A 17,982-nucleotide genomic window follows, 5' to 3' on the forward strand; every position below is an offset into this window, starting at 1 on the left:
CCAGTTGCCCACCTTGACCCTGAGCTGCTCACCCCAGAGCTGTTCAGTGCAGCCCCAGTGACGGGGCCAGGGCTGGGCAGCTGGGAGCCGGACACGGTCACATGCCTAACAAAGTGTCTTGACCCTTCTCCCTGAAAGGTGACTGACTGCCTTCCTCCCATGAACCCAGGCAGAGGGTGAGCTTGAGCCCAAGTAGGGGAAGAAATGTTTCATACTAAACTGAGCGTTAACATCCTGGTCACTCCCTTGGGCCCCTGAAGGTAGTCCTGAAGTACATTCTTTGTTCAAAAAGGTCAAAAAAGAAAAAAAAAACACCTTAATAAACTCACGAACTCATCCCCAGTAAGGCCACACGGGCAACATGAACATAGTCACTTGAAGTGCAGTCGTTCAGTCATATCTGACTCTTTGCGACCCTGTGGACTGTAGCCCACCAGGCTCCTCCGTCCATGGGATTTTCCAAGCAAGAGTATTGGAGTGGGTTGCCATTTCTTTCTCCAGGGGATCTTCCCAACCCAGGGACTGAACCCAGGTCTCCCTCATTGTAGGCAGATGCCTTTTTGTCTGAGCCACTAGGGAAGTACAAGTTACTTGGTTTGGGCCCTAACTTAAGCCCACGTGGTGTGACAACTTCTCTTATCAAGGGTACCTGGGACAGGACAGGTGAGCCAGGCCCCAGACCTGTGGGCAGGTGTTCAGAAGATGTACCTCCATCAAATTACTTTGAAAGGGAGGATGAAATGATTGTTGCTTAATGAAATGTGATTTTTCACAGCAGCGGAAAGGGAGAATTAAAACAGGTCCTTGAAGGAACAGTGGGACTGTCCTGGGAAGGTGAGCGTGAATTCTGGGGCTGGTAACTTTGACTGTGATTTATTCTCAGGCTTCTCTTCAGGGTAGTGTGGCCAGTGATTCTCCAGACCCCAAAAGTGAGAATTCGGGAACAACTCTAACACAGACACCAGGGCCAGCTAGGCCCACGGAGAGATCCCATTCACTCTGGGTGCCCCATCCAGGTTGCACACAGTCTGGGGAAATTCAGGGATTTTCCCCCAAAGCCTGTACCAGCCACTTCTGACAACAGTTAGCTAAAAGCAGCCACTCTGCAAGGTGTCGGCCACACAGACATCCAGGGAAAGGGGAAAAGTCAATTCCTGCACCTCCTATGTGCCAGGCCCCACCCCAGCAGCTTTACAAACCTCCACTTTCCAGAGGAGGAAAAGGAGCTCAAAGTATATCTATGCAGTCCTGCCCCTTCGCAGCCCTTATAGAATGAGGTCAGGAATAAGTTAATAAGCAAACTGAGCGTAAGTGGTAATGAGCAGAATTCACAGAAATCTATTGCCTCCAACCATCAGAAAAAAAAGAAACTAGCCCAACTACATCTTAATCGTTGTGGAGCCATAAAGCCGGCCCCAAGGCCTTCCTTCAAACTCCTTTCCTTTGCGGAACAACTGCCGAAGGAGCGTCAAGGTCGCCCTGCGAGGGGAGCCCTTTACAGGAAGCAAGCCTGTAGGACCAGGGCTGCCTTACCACCTGAGGCTGGGGCTCTGGCAAGGGAGCACACGAGCCAGCGAGGTTCACCTGCCCGGAGCTGGAGCCACTGGGGTCCTTCACCGGACTCTCTCTCCAGGGACGAAGAAGCGGAATGACGTCTGGGGATGCGGAATAAGAGCACCAGGCCCCCCAGCACAAGACGGTTCTGACGGTGCCATTTAGTGTGTGAATAATGTTTCGTCTCAACTTCGACCGGCGTCAGTCTGAGAACCTGTCTCCAACTTCTGTATGCTAAAATGCCATCATGATCCGTCCCTGTGATATTCTCTGTTCCTTATCTCGGGGATCCTCAAACTACAAGTCATGGAATGGCTGCTGCTTTTGCAAATAAAGTTCTATTGAAACAGCCACCCTCATCCAGTACGCATCATCCACGGATGCTCTTGCCCTGTGATGGCAGAGCTGAGTAGCTGCAGCAGAGATGGTTGGGGCCCACAGAGCCTAAAATACCTACTATCTGGACCTTTATCTCAGATAAAGCCCTATCTCATCAAAAAAAAAAAAAAAAAAAAAAGCCCTGTGATCAAGTCTCCCAGACTTGAAGTTGATGCAAAAATCTCTCTATCCTAAACCATGATGCTTCCTTTCATAAACAAATCAGAACTCATCATGTCTCCCTTTTTGCCAAGGCTGCCAGGAAGCTCAGAACTAAAGTCTGTGCTCCACTGCAGTGTGGGTTACTGGAACAACCTTCCCCATCCCTTGAAGGTAGGACTCCTGTTGTCTCATCATCATTCTAACGCTTCTGTTACTGGTTTACTTAAAGTAAGAGACTCCCTATTCCTTCATTAAGGAAGCGGCTATCGTATAAATATTAAACAGAGAAAGAGCATGAGGACAGGAAGACGCTGCAGCTCAGGGGTCCCTCTGCACCATGATAAGTCTTTGCAGAGACCCCATTCTCAGAATTCACCCAGGGAAGGGAGCCCCATTTCTTCCCTTTCAATCTCAACTTCCTCCAGCTGAGTCCTCTGGACCATGAAGCTGGGTGAGCTCCAGACACTTACTGTGGTCTCTTCCAGTGCCCTACCAGCTTCTGACGGGCAAGACACTCAGGCACTCAGACCTTCCTGGGCAGGGTCTGAGGGATAAGACCCGGAGACAGAAATACAAAACACAAAGACACAAACATAGTCCATGCCCTGGGAGCCTCCCGCTCCTCCACACAAGGGTACATGGTGAAGGGCTCAGTCCAGAGGTGTGTACTGCGTGCCGCCCAGCGGAGCCAATCCTATCCCAGGGATGCGTCTCTGTGGGAGTAAGCAGGCTGCCCAGAGTGACTCCAGAGCTTGCCGGGTGGAGTGCAGCCAGGCCAAAGGGCAGAGATACCCAGGGCCCAGAAAGGAGGCCAAGCTCAGACACTCCCCAACCACCACCAGGGCTGAACGATGGGGTTCTGGCCAAGCTCCAGCATCTCACGGCTCCACCTGGAAACCAGGTGCGTGGACGGGGTGACCCTGAGCTAACGCCCTCACACCAATGTCACAGCAGCAGCCTTCGGAACACTCAAGTATTTCATCAAACAAAGCTACAACAGGCGGCTTGGTACAAGGGGTGGAACCCAGTGGCAGCTCTAGGAGGTGAACTCCAAAGGCTCCAGAGAAGTTTACTTCCCCCTGGGCACTCCAGAGGGTCCCAACACTTAAAAGCAAGAGCTCAGGGTCCAGTCCCTTGACCTCCTAAGCAGAACAGTTTGAACCTGAGCTCAGCCAAGGCTGCCACCCCTTCCCCCTGCAGAAAAGCCCATAGGGTGTCGCGAGGGTGTCGGCCACAGACCCTGGGACTTCACTGAGCCCTGGATCCCAGGTGTGGACAGGGGCCTGCCCTCAACAGAGGCCAGTGTCTCCAGGGCCACCATCCACCAATCACCGCGTTGCTTACTCAGAGTTTATCAGGCGGTTGCTGCCACTGCTTGCTGGCAGGCTCTCCTATTTACACCTAGCTTTCTCAAGGTCTCCCCAAGTGCAGAGGTAATAAAAGAGCCATTCCTTCGCAATGCAGACAGGGAGACTAACCCAAGCAAAGCCTAGCAAGGGCTGTGTTTAACAAGAGAAGAGGGGCTTTGGGACTCCCTCTGGCTCGACTTGGGAATTCTGGTTAATAGCGCTCGCCTGGGAAGTGACCTGCCCAGCTGCCTCCATCCCATCCAGGGAGGCTGGGGGCAGAGCCTCCACCCAGAATTCAGTCGGACTTGTTTGAGGCACTCCTAGCCCAGGGCACCATGGGCGGCATGAAGGGGTGTTCACTGGAAGGACCACTCTGCTTGTCCACCCACTCATCCCCCAGACCTCAGCAGGCCCCTTCAGTGAGCCAGGCAGGATGCTCACGTCAGAGAGGCAGAAGTGACTGAGTGGTCTCTGCCTCAGTCTTGAGGTGGAGGGGCCGGGGGGAGACGGGACACACAGCAGGAAACTACACCGCAGCCAGCAGCCAGGCCAGGACACCCAAGAGGAGAGAAGGAGCGGCTCCCTGCAGGCAGAGAGCAGAGACAGCTGCACGGGAGGGAGGCGGCTTCAAGCCAGGTCTGAGTGAGTGAGTGAGTGAGTGTGTGTATGTTCTCAGCCATGTCCAACTCTTTGCAACCCCATGGACTGTAGCCCACCAGGCTCCTCTGTCCAAGGGAGTCTCCAGGCAAGAAGACTGGAGTGGGTTGCCACGCCCTCCTCCCAGGGATCTCCCCAACACAGGGATTGAACTGGTGTCTCTTGTGTCTCCTGCGTTGGCAGGCAGATTCTGTACTACGTCTAGAGGGAGGGAAAGAGGGCTGGGGCCCTAGAAACCTGGGACGAGCCTCCCTCTGCTGCTGCTTCATACCCTTGTGGTTCTACAGGAGATCCTCGACCCATCTGAGCCTCAGTTTCCACATCTGTAAGATGGGAGTGGCCACCCCATCTCAGGGAGGCTATGGTGAGGATTCAAGAGGTAAGGGGTTGGAAAGATGGGCCCCACAGGGCCCCCATCTCTCTCAGCTCACATTCCTACTGGACCCCAAAACTCTTCTTGTTGATCAAAACATACAGCCTCCGCTGACATCAGCAGGGAATTCTCAGGCGACCGAAGAGCAGGCCACGGCTCTAGGGTGGAAACCCCTGGAGACCACGGAGGCCACGTGACAGAACAAGACAAGTCCCAAACCAGGATCAGGTCAGCGGGAGGGCCTCCCCAGCCCACAGCAGCTGTGACGAGCCGCAGAGAGAAGCAGGCAGCCGCACTCCCACACCCGCCCCCAGGGCTCAAGATAATCTCAATCAGGGACTGGCGAACACAGGTCCCCAGGTGCCGGGTGGGGGGAATCCTCAGCCTCGGGTGGACCAGCTCCCACTTCTCCAGGCAGCCGAGTCAGAACAAGACCCGGGGTGGGGCCAGGACACCAATGAGCTCAATGAGCTCACCTGCAGCTCAGGAGAGAGGCCTGGGATCGAACTGGCTGGGTCCACCATCCTCTCTGCCTCTCGGTCAGTGCCCTTCAGAACACTCGAGTATTTTATCAAATGAAGCTACAACAGGTGGCCTAGTATGAGGCGTGGAGCCCAGCGGCAGCTCTGGGAGGTGGGAGGAAAGGCCAGGCCTTTCCCTCTCTGCATGTTGACTGCATCGCTGCCCCAGAGCGTCAGACTGGCCCCAACACACACCAGCCCACAGCAGAGCAGCCATCATCTTTACAACTACATTTAAGCCAAGGCCTCTCAACTACCTCCCCCAAGATGTCCAGTAAACCCAGAAAGACCCACAAGACCCAGAGGTTCCCCTCAAGCAATGAGGAAATGGGGCAAGGTGTGTCTCCTCTCCCATCATATTCCCTCACAGCAAAGTCATGGCAGGGTGGAAATGAAATTTCAACTTCTGGGCTGATGTGGTCGACTAGTGCCCAGGCCCAAAGGAGAGAGGTGCTATGACTGACTAGTAATGTCTACCACGGGTACAGCAAGGGGCAAATGGAGGCACACGTGCTATATATACACCTGATCTTAACACATCTCTGGACAACAGCATTCCTTCAGGGAGAAATAAACACAGACAGAACACGGATCATAGAAAATAGGAAAGCTGGGACAGTTGGTCCAGAAGAATGGCCAAGACCAGGGAGGAGAGGAAGAAGAGTTGCCTAGAATTTCCGTAAATCTCTGAACGACTGTGGTTCAGTCGCTCAGTCATGTCCAACTCTTTGTGACCCCATGGACTGCAGCACGCCATCACCAACTATCCAACCTGTCCATCACCAACTCCCAAAGTTGCTCAAGCTCGTGTCCATTGAGTCAGTGATGCCTTCCAACCATCTTGTCCTCTGCCCGCCCCTTCTTCTCCTGCCTTCAATCTTTCCCAGCATCAGAGTCTCTTCACATCAGGTGGCCAAAGTATTGGAGCTTCAGCTTCACCATCAGTCCTTCCAGTGAATATTCAGGACTGATTTCCTTTAGAATGGACTGGTTGGATCTCCTTGCAGTCCAAGGGACTCTCAAGAGTCTTCAACACCACAGTTCAAGAGCATCAATTCTGAACTTTACCAGCCAACAGTAAACACAAGGCCACGGGTTTTCTAGTCCATCTTGCCTGCAGAGGTGTTTACAGAGAAGGTTTTCTCCAGGGAGAAATAATGGAGAATAGATCTCTCTGCTCAGCTAGCCACCTCCCTGGCTTCAACCCCTTCACTCTGGGTCTGGAACAGGCTCCCAGAGGACCCAAGCAGCTTGCACCCAAGCACCGAGAAACCACCATCCTGAGAACTGGGCTCATGGCAAAGTGCAGAGGGCCTCTCAAGGGTAGAGACACAGGCAGCAAAATTGGGAAGCTGGCAGAGGGCAGGGGCTCCCAAGCAGGGTACTGAGGACATAGCTTCCCAAGGGGCACAAGGAGGTCCAGGAGAGCCCCTCAGAGCAGCTCACACTGGTCCAGTAGGGACACTTGGGTACTCCAAAGCCTGGGGTCTCCACACACAGCATGGGGGTGGATTCCGGGGCAGGGGTCCAGCCTTCATCACCACACCCTCCCTCAGCCCAGCTACACCTTCCCCTCTGCCGACAATGACAATGATAGTCCTAGGACGATGCGCAAAGGTGCCCTTCCTGGGGCCTCAGTGCCAGGCCCCGTGCTAAGCACCGCGCACACACTGGAACCTAGGTAACTCCCTCACCTCCGTTCAGTAAGTGAGGAAACCCAGGCTGCAAGACCGAGGTAAAGGGCCACCATTACCCAGTTAGCAAGGGGCAGAGCTGGGACAAGCCCACGCCTGGAGACACCCCGCTAGGGCTCTCTGCTCACCCAGCTCTGCCCCTGAAAGCACCAGCAGGGTGGCCAGCGTGCACCAGGAGAGAAAGATCCAGGGTCCCCAAGAGGGCCTGCAGTCATGCTCGAGGGCATCATCTGGGCACCTCACTCCCTCTTGGTCCTGTGTTTCTCTCACTGCTTCCTGGCCCTTCGCAAAGCACCAGAGAAGCTGGCCACGGATCTCAGGGTGGACAGTGGACACACCATTCATGCACACGCATGCACATGCATCCACGCATGCAAACACACAGACCTGCACACGCGTGGATACACGTTTACATATGCTTATGTGTACCTGCCTGCACACACACATGCCTCCTTCTGGATACTCAAGTCTACAGCCCTTACTCCCCAGGGTGACTTTCCTAACATAAATAGACCTGCTGCTTTGGGTCCGGAGGCTCTGACATGCTAGCCCGTCTCCAGCCCAGAGGTTCTCTTCAAACACTAACCCCCAATTGCGTCCTCCACCGTGGGTACCTCCATTCTAAACCCTTGTTTATTTTCTGGGAAATTTAATGGATAAACAACCTGCTTTTCCAGCCTGTGCTTCTCATGGTCTACATTTCTTCTTACTCATAAAAACAGGAAACTTCAACTTGACGGAGGTAAATGAACTTGAACCTGTGCCCACTCTTACTCCACCACATACATCCCCCAAAAGATGCGATGATTCCAAACTTAAGAAACCACACTCCATGTCCAATTCCAAAGCAAGAATCTTCCCCTATCCTGGTCACTGACTTCAGGTCCGTCTCCCCCATCCCCTTCCATCTCGGTCTTTCTCAGATGTGTCCCAAAGCACTGTCCTCATACCCGGGGGTTCACCTGAGCAGCGGGCGGGCTGGAGCACCTTGCAGAAGAAAGGGAAGCGGAAGCAGGATGGACCCCTCACACACAAAAAAAAGACTAAATCTCCAAAAACTCAAGTGGTGCACCCAAGCCAGAGAAACGCAACTCCAGGCTGGTCTGACAGCAGCATCCTACAGGGCTCAAATCTCAGGTTTCTTCAATATGCAAGGCTGCCGAGACTCCCCAGGGGACCCCGCCTCCCTCCCTCCCTGCTCCCACAAGCTACATGTGGGGCTGGAGGCCAGCCCACCTATTGCCCAGGCCCCTGGTGAGAGAGTAAGCAGGTGGGCAGCACAGGAGACCACAGCCCGGGGGGCTAACCCCAGCCTCACTGCATTCTCCATCCTTCCCGCCTGCCTTGGTTTTGCTCCCCCAAAGTAGGGTGCAGACAAGAAGTCTCTGGGTCCACCCCTTCCCTCCAGGGACACCTCTCCACCTGGGTTTAGGACTTAAGACACTGGAAGTTCCCAGGAAAGAGATACCAAATCCAAAGGCCAATTTCTTGTTTGCTTTCTCTTTTTTATTTAAGGCTGCGCTTGGAAACTTGTATGATCTTACTTCCCCAATCAGGGTTCAAACCCAGGATCCAGGGGTAAAAGAGCAGAGTCCTAACCACTGGACCACCAGGAAATTCCCAAGACCAGTTTCTTAGAGGGAACAAAACCTAGCCTAGTTTCTGCACCCACCATCTGAGCAGGAAACACATGAGGGAGAGGGGACCCTGAGATTCTGTGCCAGGGCCAGGCCCAGAGCGAGGAGTCCACTGTACCCCACACCCATCTGCTTCCAATTCACATAAGCAGACAAGATAGGGAATCTTTTCAACTGGACGTTAATCATTGGCAGCAATTAGATCCCCGAGACCTCGCAGAGGGTGTGCAATGAGTCCAGGAACGCAGGAGGCCCTGGAGCGCTGAACAGCAGGGCTGCACCAACCTAGGTGTGCCCACACCCAGGGAAAGAGGGGCCCCGGGTCTGCTCCGCTCAGGTGCCGCCTGCAAAGCCCCGACTGTGATCAGATGGCAGAGGGCTGCGATGCAGAACGCCCGGCGGATTATTCAGCAATAAGGTGTAATTGAAAGGATTAACGTGAATGCGAGTTTCCCTTCCAAAAATTCGAGGAACGCCAAAGCAACTCTCATCTGGGCTGGTATGACTCATGATTTAATAGAGGAACTTAATTTTCACTTCTGAGGAATCTGGGCTCCGGGAAACATTGTCTAAGAAACACTCATTTTGCTCTGCTGACAACAAGTACCGCCACCTCGAGAGTAAAAATAAAGATTTCCCCAGCCGGCACCCCCCCCTAGCCTCCCCGTCTTCCAGAATCCACCGTCAGCCAGCGGGTGGACCCTCCATGGGCCTGGGCAGAGGCCATGGTGTCAGAGGAAAGGGTGCGGTCTGAGGTCCACCAGGCAGGTCCTAACTCGATGGGGTGGCGGGGACCAAGCCCTTCCCGTCTCGGAGGCACTGCTCAGGCTGGCCCGCCCGGAGGCGCCTGGCAACACTGCACAGGGAGGGCCCCCGGCCCAGCGCCCCATGTGGGCAGGACGTGAGGCTGCCCACCAGCACGACGGGCACAAGGGCATCTTCCTCCTGATGCCCGAGGGCTCCATATGCAGCAGCTCCCGGCACCTCCTGAAGATGGAAGGGCTCAGTGCCTGGAGCCCGAGGCATCGTCCTCCCAGCAGCACCGGCTCCCAGGAGACAGAGCCCCAAACCCCCTGCCCCCACTCCCACTGCCTGACGCTGGTCCTCACACCCAACAGGGGCCGATGGGACCAGGGCTCCGAGGTCAGAGTAACCTGTCACCACCCACCAGCTGCCTAGTTAGTGGAGGTGGGATTCCCCACCTCCATGACCAGAAGCTGGAGAAACGCCCAACCCCTCCCTCCTGGCTCAGTCCCTGTGCCCACACCCACAATGTCCCTGCCTCCCAAGGACCTTCCAGACCGGCCCAACTCCGCTCCAGATTCCAATGAGCGTTGAGTTTTACGGAAAAACTGGACCCATGGTGAGCATCTGGGGTGCAGATTTCTGCAAGCAGCGGTACCTGGCAGGCCCCTGTTATCCTGCCTCTTTACCATCCCAGCTGTATTTTCTTATTTACATGGCCCCAGCAGGTCCCCATGCCCACAGCTTCTAGCTGAGGAATGGTTCCTGAAGGGGAGGAGAGATCAAGGGAGCTGGCTTGAGGCCACAGCACCCGAGTACCACCATCACACCACAGAAGGGCCCTGAGTACCACGCTCACAACAAGGAAAAGCCCTGCAGGTGAGAATTTCCCATCAAGCATGACTAGACACAGGATGCTCCAAGATACCACAGATCCTCAGATGCTCACTGCCGCGTCCTGGCAGCTCTGTCACCTGGCCAGTTGCAGCCAAGGGTCCCTTCTCTATGCTGCGCACCACTCACCAAGGTTTCCACAGGACCCAACAGAAACCCCTGCCCCGACCTTGCAATGGACAGTAGATACCCAGATCCCCTCCCCAACTCTTCCTCACTTCTGCTCGGGCCAGGGGAGAGGCATTCATTTATAAGTTGCCGATAATGTCACCCACCATTCATCCAAATGTGTCACTTACATCCCATTAGACTGTAATTATTTTTTAATTAAAACTAAGAAAACTGGCATGCCTGTGCCGACTTTATGCATCTGTTATGGGTTAAAATAGCTTTTAAAAAATGTTTCGGAGACCACAGTCTATTGTGGCCACGGCCTCTGCCAAGGAAAACGCAAGCTTGCTTATTTTCTCCGTGGGGCGCAAGAGCGCCTGTGTGCGCCGGAACAGAATCGGCTGGCCGTGAAAAGAATTCTAAATAAAACACAAACATGGAATTTGGCAACGCCACAGAAGCAAGCTTAAGACTAATTCCAGCATGCGGACGGCTCTCACATAGTAAGTCTGGCTCCAGCATAAATGAAACCAGGCACTGTAAAATACCAAGCAAGTTGGAGTCTCAACTTAAAGAGACAGAACGCTGGTTCCAGGTATAAAAGCTTATTAAGCTGGGCTCGCGCTGGCTCCATAAATCCATAGGTTATTAGCTGTTTGCTTTCAGCCAATGCCTCCTTTCAGAGATGCATATGAGGAGAGAGAGAAAGAGAGAGAACAAGAAATGAAAACCATCGCTTTGCACTTGACTTTTAGTGCAGCGGTTCTGGAAATACTGTGTTCATTATCTCGATTAGAGGAGAGAGATTATCAGACCTCAAATACACACAGACTGAAACAGGAGGGGGAGATGCAGTAGGGACTGAGTGATGCCAGGGAAGAGCACCCACTGCACTGGAAACCAGAGACAACAGGAGGCGGGACTCGGCCACCGGGGGAAAGCCGTGTGGGTGCTGGAGTCCCTCCACCCGGGGAGACGGCAATGGTAAGCCTTGTGATAATTAGTTACAGCAACAGTAAAAATAGTAGAGTAATACCTGCTACTATTCGCCCCCTTTCGTATACCATCTGCAGTTGAAGGCAGTATAGAATTGATAAAGCAAGGACGGTTCTCAAGTCTAATCAAGTGGTTAAGGGCTCTGAAGTCAGACTCGCCTTGGTTTCCAAGTCTGTAAAATGGGATAACAGCTTGCCTTCCTTGCAGGGCTGGGCTGAGGGATACTGAGGATGGAGCCCACAGTGAGCGTTTAGCAAAGCACCCCTAACAGAGTCAGGACTTTGAGCCCAGCTCTCTAAGGGCAAAGTTGAACACCCCCCTCACCCCAGCACGCTCTCCTGGATGGGGCACCCTCCAGACTGGCCAAGTTTCCCAGGACTGGGAACTTTGGGCTCCCTCTGAGACTGGGGTGGGGCTGGGGACACAGTCTCCTCCATTAGGCCCAAAGAAGGGCACTTCATCCACGGGGAGAGACTTGCCCTCAAAGGCTTCAGCGGGCCTCAGCACTGAAACTTGATCACACACACCGCAATCCAGGAAGAACTGCAAAGTTCAGGGAGGAAAAATAATCAGAAGTGTCTCCACATAAACACCCGGTCCTGGGCGGAACAGGGGCTCAGGGGAGGGCCCTGTTCTATGCTGACAGTGTTTCCATGCCACCACACACACACACACACACACACACACACACACACGCACAGACATGTACACACACGCACATATATGTACAGCCAAATGCACGTACAGACACAGACTCACATATAAACACACACATGTACACTTATCTACCCTCACATATAGGGCTTCCCACATGGTTCAGATGGTCAAGAATCTGCCTCTCAACGCAGGAGACACAGATTCGATCCCTGGGTCGGGAAGATCCCCCCGAGAAGGGAATGGCAACCCTCTCCAATATTCCTGCCTGGGAAATCCCATGGACAGAGGAGCCTGGTGGGTTACAGTCCAACAGGTCTCAAAGAGTCAGACACGACTTAGCACTAAACAACAACACTCACGTGTACACAAATACACACATACCCGTGAATACACAATGACACACATTCACATACACACAAACACACACCGAGGCACAAACACTCAGGGCCTTCTATTACGGAGTCTGTGCCAGGCCCCAGGACCCTGGCAGAGGCAATGGGAAAAACCAGGGAGAAAATTACATGAGGCAACGTTTGGCTCCAACTGAAAAAGCCACGGAACGTTTTCCCTCTAATGTCTTGGTTATTCCTGCAGGTCCACTCAGACCCAGATCATCACCGCCCTGACCATCTTGGTCCCAGAGCTGAACCAGCGTCAGTCCTCCCGGTGCACCCGGTGTGGTCACAGTCAGGCCCCGCAGGGACTATCCTCCCAGCAGAGGCACGCACGGCCACACGGCCAGGCTCCCGATGCTCTCACTCCCCCATGGACCGCCTTGCTCCAGAGGCCCCTGCAGCCTGACATGATGACATCACACACGTGCGTCTTCCTAAAAAGATGCTGGACGTCTTAGAAGATGCACACTAAAAATACTCCTGGCTTCTTAGAGCCGGTGTACAAAAATAATTGTATTTTCTTAAAAAAATAAATAATAAGATTATAGGCGAGTATGTGTCCAGCTATTTTTAGCTTCTCTTCAACTCTACTAATTTTTTTTCTCATAACAATCATTGTAGACTAGTTTTTAAAGCCACCCCCTCTGTGTTAATACGTGCGTTCTAAATTGGCATGAGGCCAGAACTGGGGGGGCGCAGGGGGCAAGGGGCACACAGCCTTCCATAAACCACGCAGGTCGGAGTGCTGTCCACAGAGGACCGTGTCGGAGAATCATCACCTCCTGGAGAAAGGAACATGTCATCATTCCACTGGCGGTCAGCTCCAAGTTCAACCCACCACGCTTTTGGGGGGTGCCCTGCCTGTGCCTGAATCTGTGCCAGGCATTGGGCGTTCACAGAGGGCACCGATTGGAGTTCCTGTCCTGGAGGGGCTCACAACCCGGGAAGGGGTTACATGGCCACCCCTGAAATGAAGCGTCCTTAGATGTTTCTAACCAAATCCTTAGAATCTGTGAATGCGACCTTATTTGGGAAAAGGGTCACTGCAGACAGAATTAAGCTCAAGATGTGAGATGACATCATCCCAGATTATCCGGGTGGGCTCAATGATAGTTGCCCTTTTCATTTTAATTATCCCAGAGAGCAGACAGATCCCAAGGAGGAGGCCACGTGACCACAGCAGCAGAGACAGGAAGGATGCGGCTGCAAGCCAAGGGATGCCCGGAGCCCCCGAAGCTGGAATATTCTTCCCTTTGGAAGGAGCGCGGCCCTACTGACACCATGCTTGTGGACTGGCAGCGTTCAGAACTGTGAGATAGCCAACTCCTGCTGTTGGAAGGCACCCAGACCGTGGTCATTTGCTACAGCAACCCTAGGGCCGCAGAGAGCAATCACAGCTCTGCGTGATAACCCCCACCCCATCCCACCAGGGCCTCCCTGCTGGCTCAGAAGGAAGAGAATCCACCTGCGATGCGGGAGACCCAGGTTCGATCCCTGGGTCCGGAGGATCCCCTGGAGAAGGGTATGGCTACCCACTCCAGTATTCTTGCCTGGAGAATCCCCATGGACAGAGGAGCCTGGCGGGCTACAGTCCACGGGGTCACAAAGAGTCGGACACGACGGAGAGACTAACAATTTCACTATTGCCCCTTTAACAAGGACCCGAGGCCTCTTGATCAGAGGAGCAGACCCAGGGAGTTGCCCATAGTCCAACTCAGGATGCCTGTTCTTCAACCCCTCCCATGCCAGCAAGGCTGGCATGATGATGACCCCCTGCAGACAGGAGAGGTTCAGAGAGGGGCCACGGGGACCCTCAGACACCAACCAGCTCTCCCTGGCCCCCAAGGGCCCCCACCCTAAATACACGCTCTTCCTGTTGACCTGAACCCGAAGCAACGACCTGAGGACACAGCAGAAAGGACAGCGAAAACTGTCCATTTGCAAAATCTTCTTCCCCCAAGGCTCAAGCTAACGAAATGCTTAGTGACAGCTGAAAAGCAGCGCCGGGGAGATGGGGCCGCTGAGGGGAAGCCTTTACAAGGGACGTTAGAGACCCTCAGAGGGACCGAAGACACTGGCCCAGGACCACAGCCGCAGGCACCAAGTCTGAGTCCAGAGGCCGGTTCCTGCCCGGACTCTCAGGCTTTCTAACCTCATAAGCTGGGCCAGCTGGTGTCCACATCCCTGAAGCTTGGAGTCCTCAGCTATACACCCCAACCAACGGTCAGCTACAGGTGAGGAGGTGGAAATGCTGGGCCCCTTGAGCACTGATGGTGGGAATGTAAGAGGATGCAGACGCCGTGGGAAACAGGTGGGTGTTTCCTCAATGAGCAGAATTACCATGTGATCCAGCAATTCCACCCTGGGTACTCACCACCCTGAAAGCAGGGTCTCCAACCATTACGCACACACCCACATTCCCAGCAGCACCATTCACAGTAGCCAAAGGTGGAAATAAACCAGTGTCCATCACAGGATGAATGGCTCAACTGTGGTCCACCCGCACAATGAGTATGACTCAGCCTTCAACAGGAAGGTGTAACACATACGGGAAAAGAATCAGAAGGAGAATGGGTATGGTCATGCGTACAACTGAACCACTTAGCTGGACACCCACAACTCAGAGAACATCGTAAATCAGCTACACTCCAGTAAAGCAAAATTTAAAAGGATAAATAGAAAGCAAGGCGATCCGAACACAGGCCGTGACGTGGAGGAACCCTGAGGACGCGGTGCTGAGTGACCCGCAAGGCCAGCACTGCGTGACTCCACTCACAGGAGGCCCCCAGAGCGGCCAAGTTCAGAGAGACAGGGGGGAGTGAAAGGCGGTCGCGGGCTGGGAGGGGGCGGATGGGCAGTGAGCGTTTAACAGGCACAGAGTTTCGATCTGGGGTGACGAAGTGCCTGCGATGGATAGGGGTGATGGTAGCAGAAGAAGCTGAGTGGATTTAATGCCACTTGACTAAAAATCATTAAGATGCTAAATTTCATGCTTTGTGTCATTTACCACAATAATTAAAAAATATTTTCAACACACACAGCCTCACACTGTTGTGAGAAAGAATCGGTGGAGACGGCTATACACAGCCCAGAGCACACAGCGGGCCCTCAGGCCATGGTTTCCCTGCTGTTAAAGCAAGACAGAATCATGCATGCCGGCTCACTCACTAAGTTGCACCCGACTCTTTGCAACCCCATGGACTGAGCCCACCCGGCTATTCTGTCCATGGAGTTTTCCAGGCAAAGAATACTGCAGTGGGTGGCCATTTCCTCCTCCAGGGAATCTTCTTGACCCAGGGATCGAACCTGTGTCTCCTGCGGATTCTTTACCACTGAGCCACCAGGGAAGTGAGAAAAAGCTCGATGCTGGTTCATAAAACACCAGGAAATTCACGAAGAGGGCGCCTGCCTCAGGAAACACTGGTTACATGTGGCTCCAAGGCCGACTCAGGCGCCAAGGGCCTGGTCTCACCAGCCCTTCCTCACCTCTCGTGAACAAAAGGCCATCATTAAAAATGTCTGGGCTTAGGAAAAGATTCCAACTGCTCCCGTCTCTGCAGGGAGTGACTCCACTGTTACACTGACCTCCTTGGAGAAGAACTTCCGAGCCCTCTGACCCCTTGTGTTAAAACCATAAATCACAGGTCCTCCAGTCAGCCAGCTCCCCTGATTCATTACCTTGCCCCTCTCCCTCACACCTGCCAGGTGGAAGGCCAGCGGGGTGGGCAGTCCAGAGCCAGAGAGGGAGAAGAGCAGCATGTGGCCCCCACACCCAAGGGGACCTGGGTTCAAATCCCACCTCTGCTCTCTAGCAGCTGTGCTATGTGGGGAAGTCAAATTACCTCTCTGGTCAAGGTCACCTCACTGGTGACCTACAGAATAGGTTACCTTCCTAAGAGAGATGCTTAAGTATGTGGGAAGGCCCCCAGCAGAGAGGCTGAGGCTGGGGGGTGGGGGGGGGGACACACGGAAATGATGACCTGGCCGTGACCTGATGGCGCCCTGCTGCCTGTAAGCACCCTGATGGGAGAGGAACTCACCGTGGTCGTATAACCCAGCCCGACCACACACATGGCCACACGTCATCCCCCACCCCGGGCTCTCGGATTATTATTAAATAACGCCCCCAAGGAGGGAGTGGGCGCCTCGGGCAGGCTACACATTCCACCACCCCCCCACGCCTGCCAGTACGATGTTGGGTGGCAGAGCACCACAGAGGGACCCCTGCCCGCCAAGGGTTTCTTCCCACTGCTTTTTGGATTAAATTGGCCAGCCCTGATTATGTTTGGATAAACTTTATTTCATGGTTTAGACGATTTTGGTTTGATTGTGAAATATGTACAGCACGCAGTCCCTCCTCTGCCCCGCCCGGCCCTCGGGTTTGAAAAGTCAAGGACATCTTGTTCCCCCCACCAAAAAAAAAAAAAAGCAGCCACGAACACCTCCAGCTATAAGGACGACGAAAGCCGGTTTCTTCTGGAGGAGAAATTGCTTCCGGGAAACCACGTGGAAACCTGAGGCGCGCATGGTACCCCAGTGTGCTTCCGTCCGCTTGCTCTCACAGATGGGAACACGGCTCTGCGGGGTCTCAGCGCCCACCAGCTCCAGAGGGCTGGGCCAACTCAAGTGCTGGGAAGACTCAGACGGGGCTCCAAGTTCACCCAGGACGAGAAGGAACTCGAGGGCAATCTGATGACACAACTTCCCCCATGCTCGAGGCCTCTTCTTCAGTGTCAAAACTTCCCCATGGGGGGTCTGAGGGTCCGATACTCTGTCCTTTCATAAGTTACTAACAAGTCGGACCCCTTGGGGGCCAGCTGGGGCTACAGGGGGGCTCACGGGGTCAGTGGGATGCCCCCACACACATCTGTCACCCGGCCACGCCTGGGAAGGAGTCTGTTCCCCACCCCGCACCTCACCTCCAGGAGGAGAATCCCAGTGGCCCTCCAAGACCCTCCCAACTCCCACGAGCCCAGTTGTGTAATTTCCCTTAAGCAGAGAAAGGCCTTAAGGAACGTGTACCTCCCAGTGTCTGTCCACGCCCACCACCACTGCGAGGTCCTCTAAAGCAGAGACCCAGGCCGCTTACTCCTGGACCTCCACGTCCAGCCCAGATCAGGCAGCCGCAGGACCCTCAGAGGAGGGGAGACCCAGGGGACTCTCCCAGGACTGTATCCAAACGCAACCTGACTTCCCACGGGTGACCTGCCTTTCTGTCGCCTGCCTCTGAGCCACCAAGCGGCCCAACAACATGAAGCCGGGGGGGACAGCCCAGAACACAACTCCAGGGGGGGCCAGATCCACGTTCCAATCTCAGTTCAGCTCTTTGTGTGCTGTGGGAGCCTTTGTGCCTTGCATAGCCTCTCTGAGCCCCAGTATCCTCATGAGAAAAGGATGGGGCTGGACTTCCCTGTGGCCCAGCCCTTAAGACGCTGCACTTCCACTACAAGGGGCTGCAAGTTCAATTCCTGGCCGGGGAACTAAACTCCCACATGTCACATTAAAGGAAAAAAAAAAAAAATCTGCAAAACAGAAAGGATGCAGCTGCCTTCCTTCCAGGTGTTACAAGGATGGGTGCCCGAGTGAGGTACGCACAGCGCCCAGAACGGTGCTGGGTCCTGTCAGGCCCCTGAGACATAGTGGCAAGTCTTAGGGGCAGTGATAGCACTGGGCCTTCCTCCTCTTTCATTCCTGCTAAGAAAACCTCCCAGGACAGACGTCTAAAGAGATGGCAACCAAGTCACTGGGGTACGGAGCACCCAAGGCCAGGCTTCTCTTTCCTGCCCCCCAAATGTCCCTTTGTCTGTGCTTCCCCACATGCTGGCAATCAGCTGTGGCCACCCCAGGATGGAGGCCAATC

At 54.2% G+C, this 17,982-nt stretch overlaps 1 protein-coding gene across 10 annotated transcripts in view; it reads right to left on the reverse strand.

The window, feature by feature from the left end:
- The window catches only part of BCL11B (BCL11 transcription factor B), a 101,914-nt gene that overhangs the window by 35,429 nt on the left and 48,503 nt on the right, over positions 1-17,982 (reverse strand). The window lies entirely within an intron of this gene.

Source organism: Ovis aries, chromosome 18, assembly GCF_016772045.2.
Source record: "Ovis aries strain OAR_USU_Benz2616 breed Rambouillet chromosome 18, ARS-UI_Ramb_v3.0, whole genome shotgun sequence".
Lineage (NCBI taxonomy): Eukaryota > Metazoa > Chordata > Mammalia > Artiodactyla > Bovidae > Ovis > Ovis aries.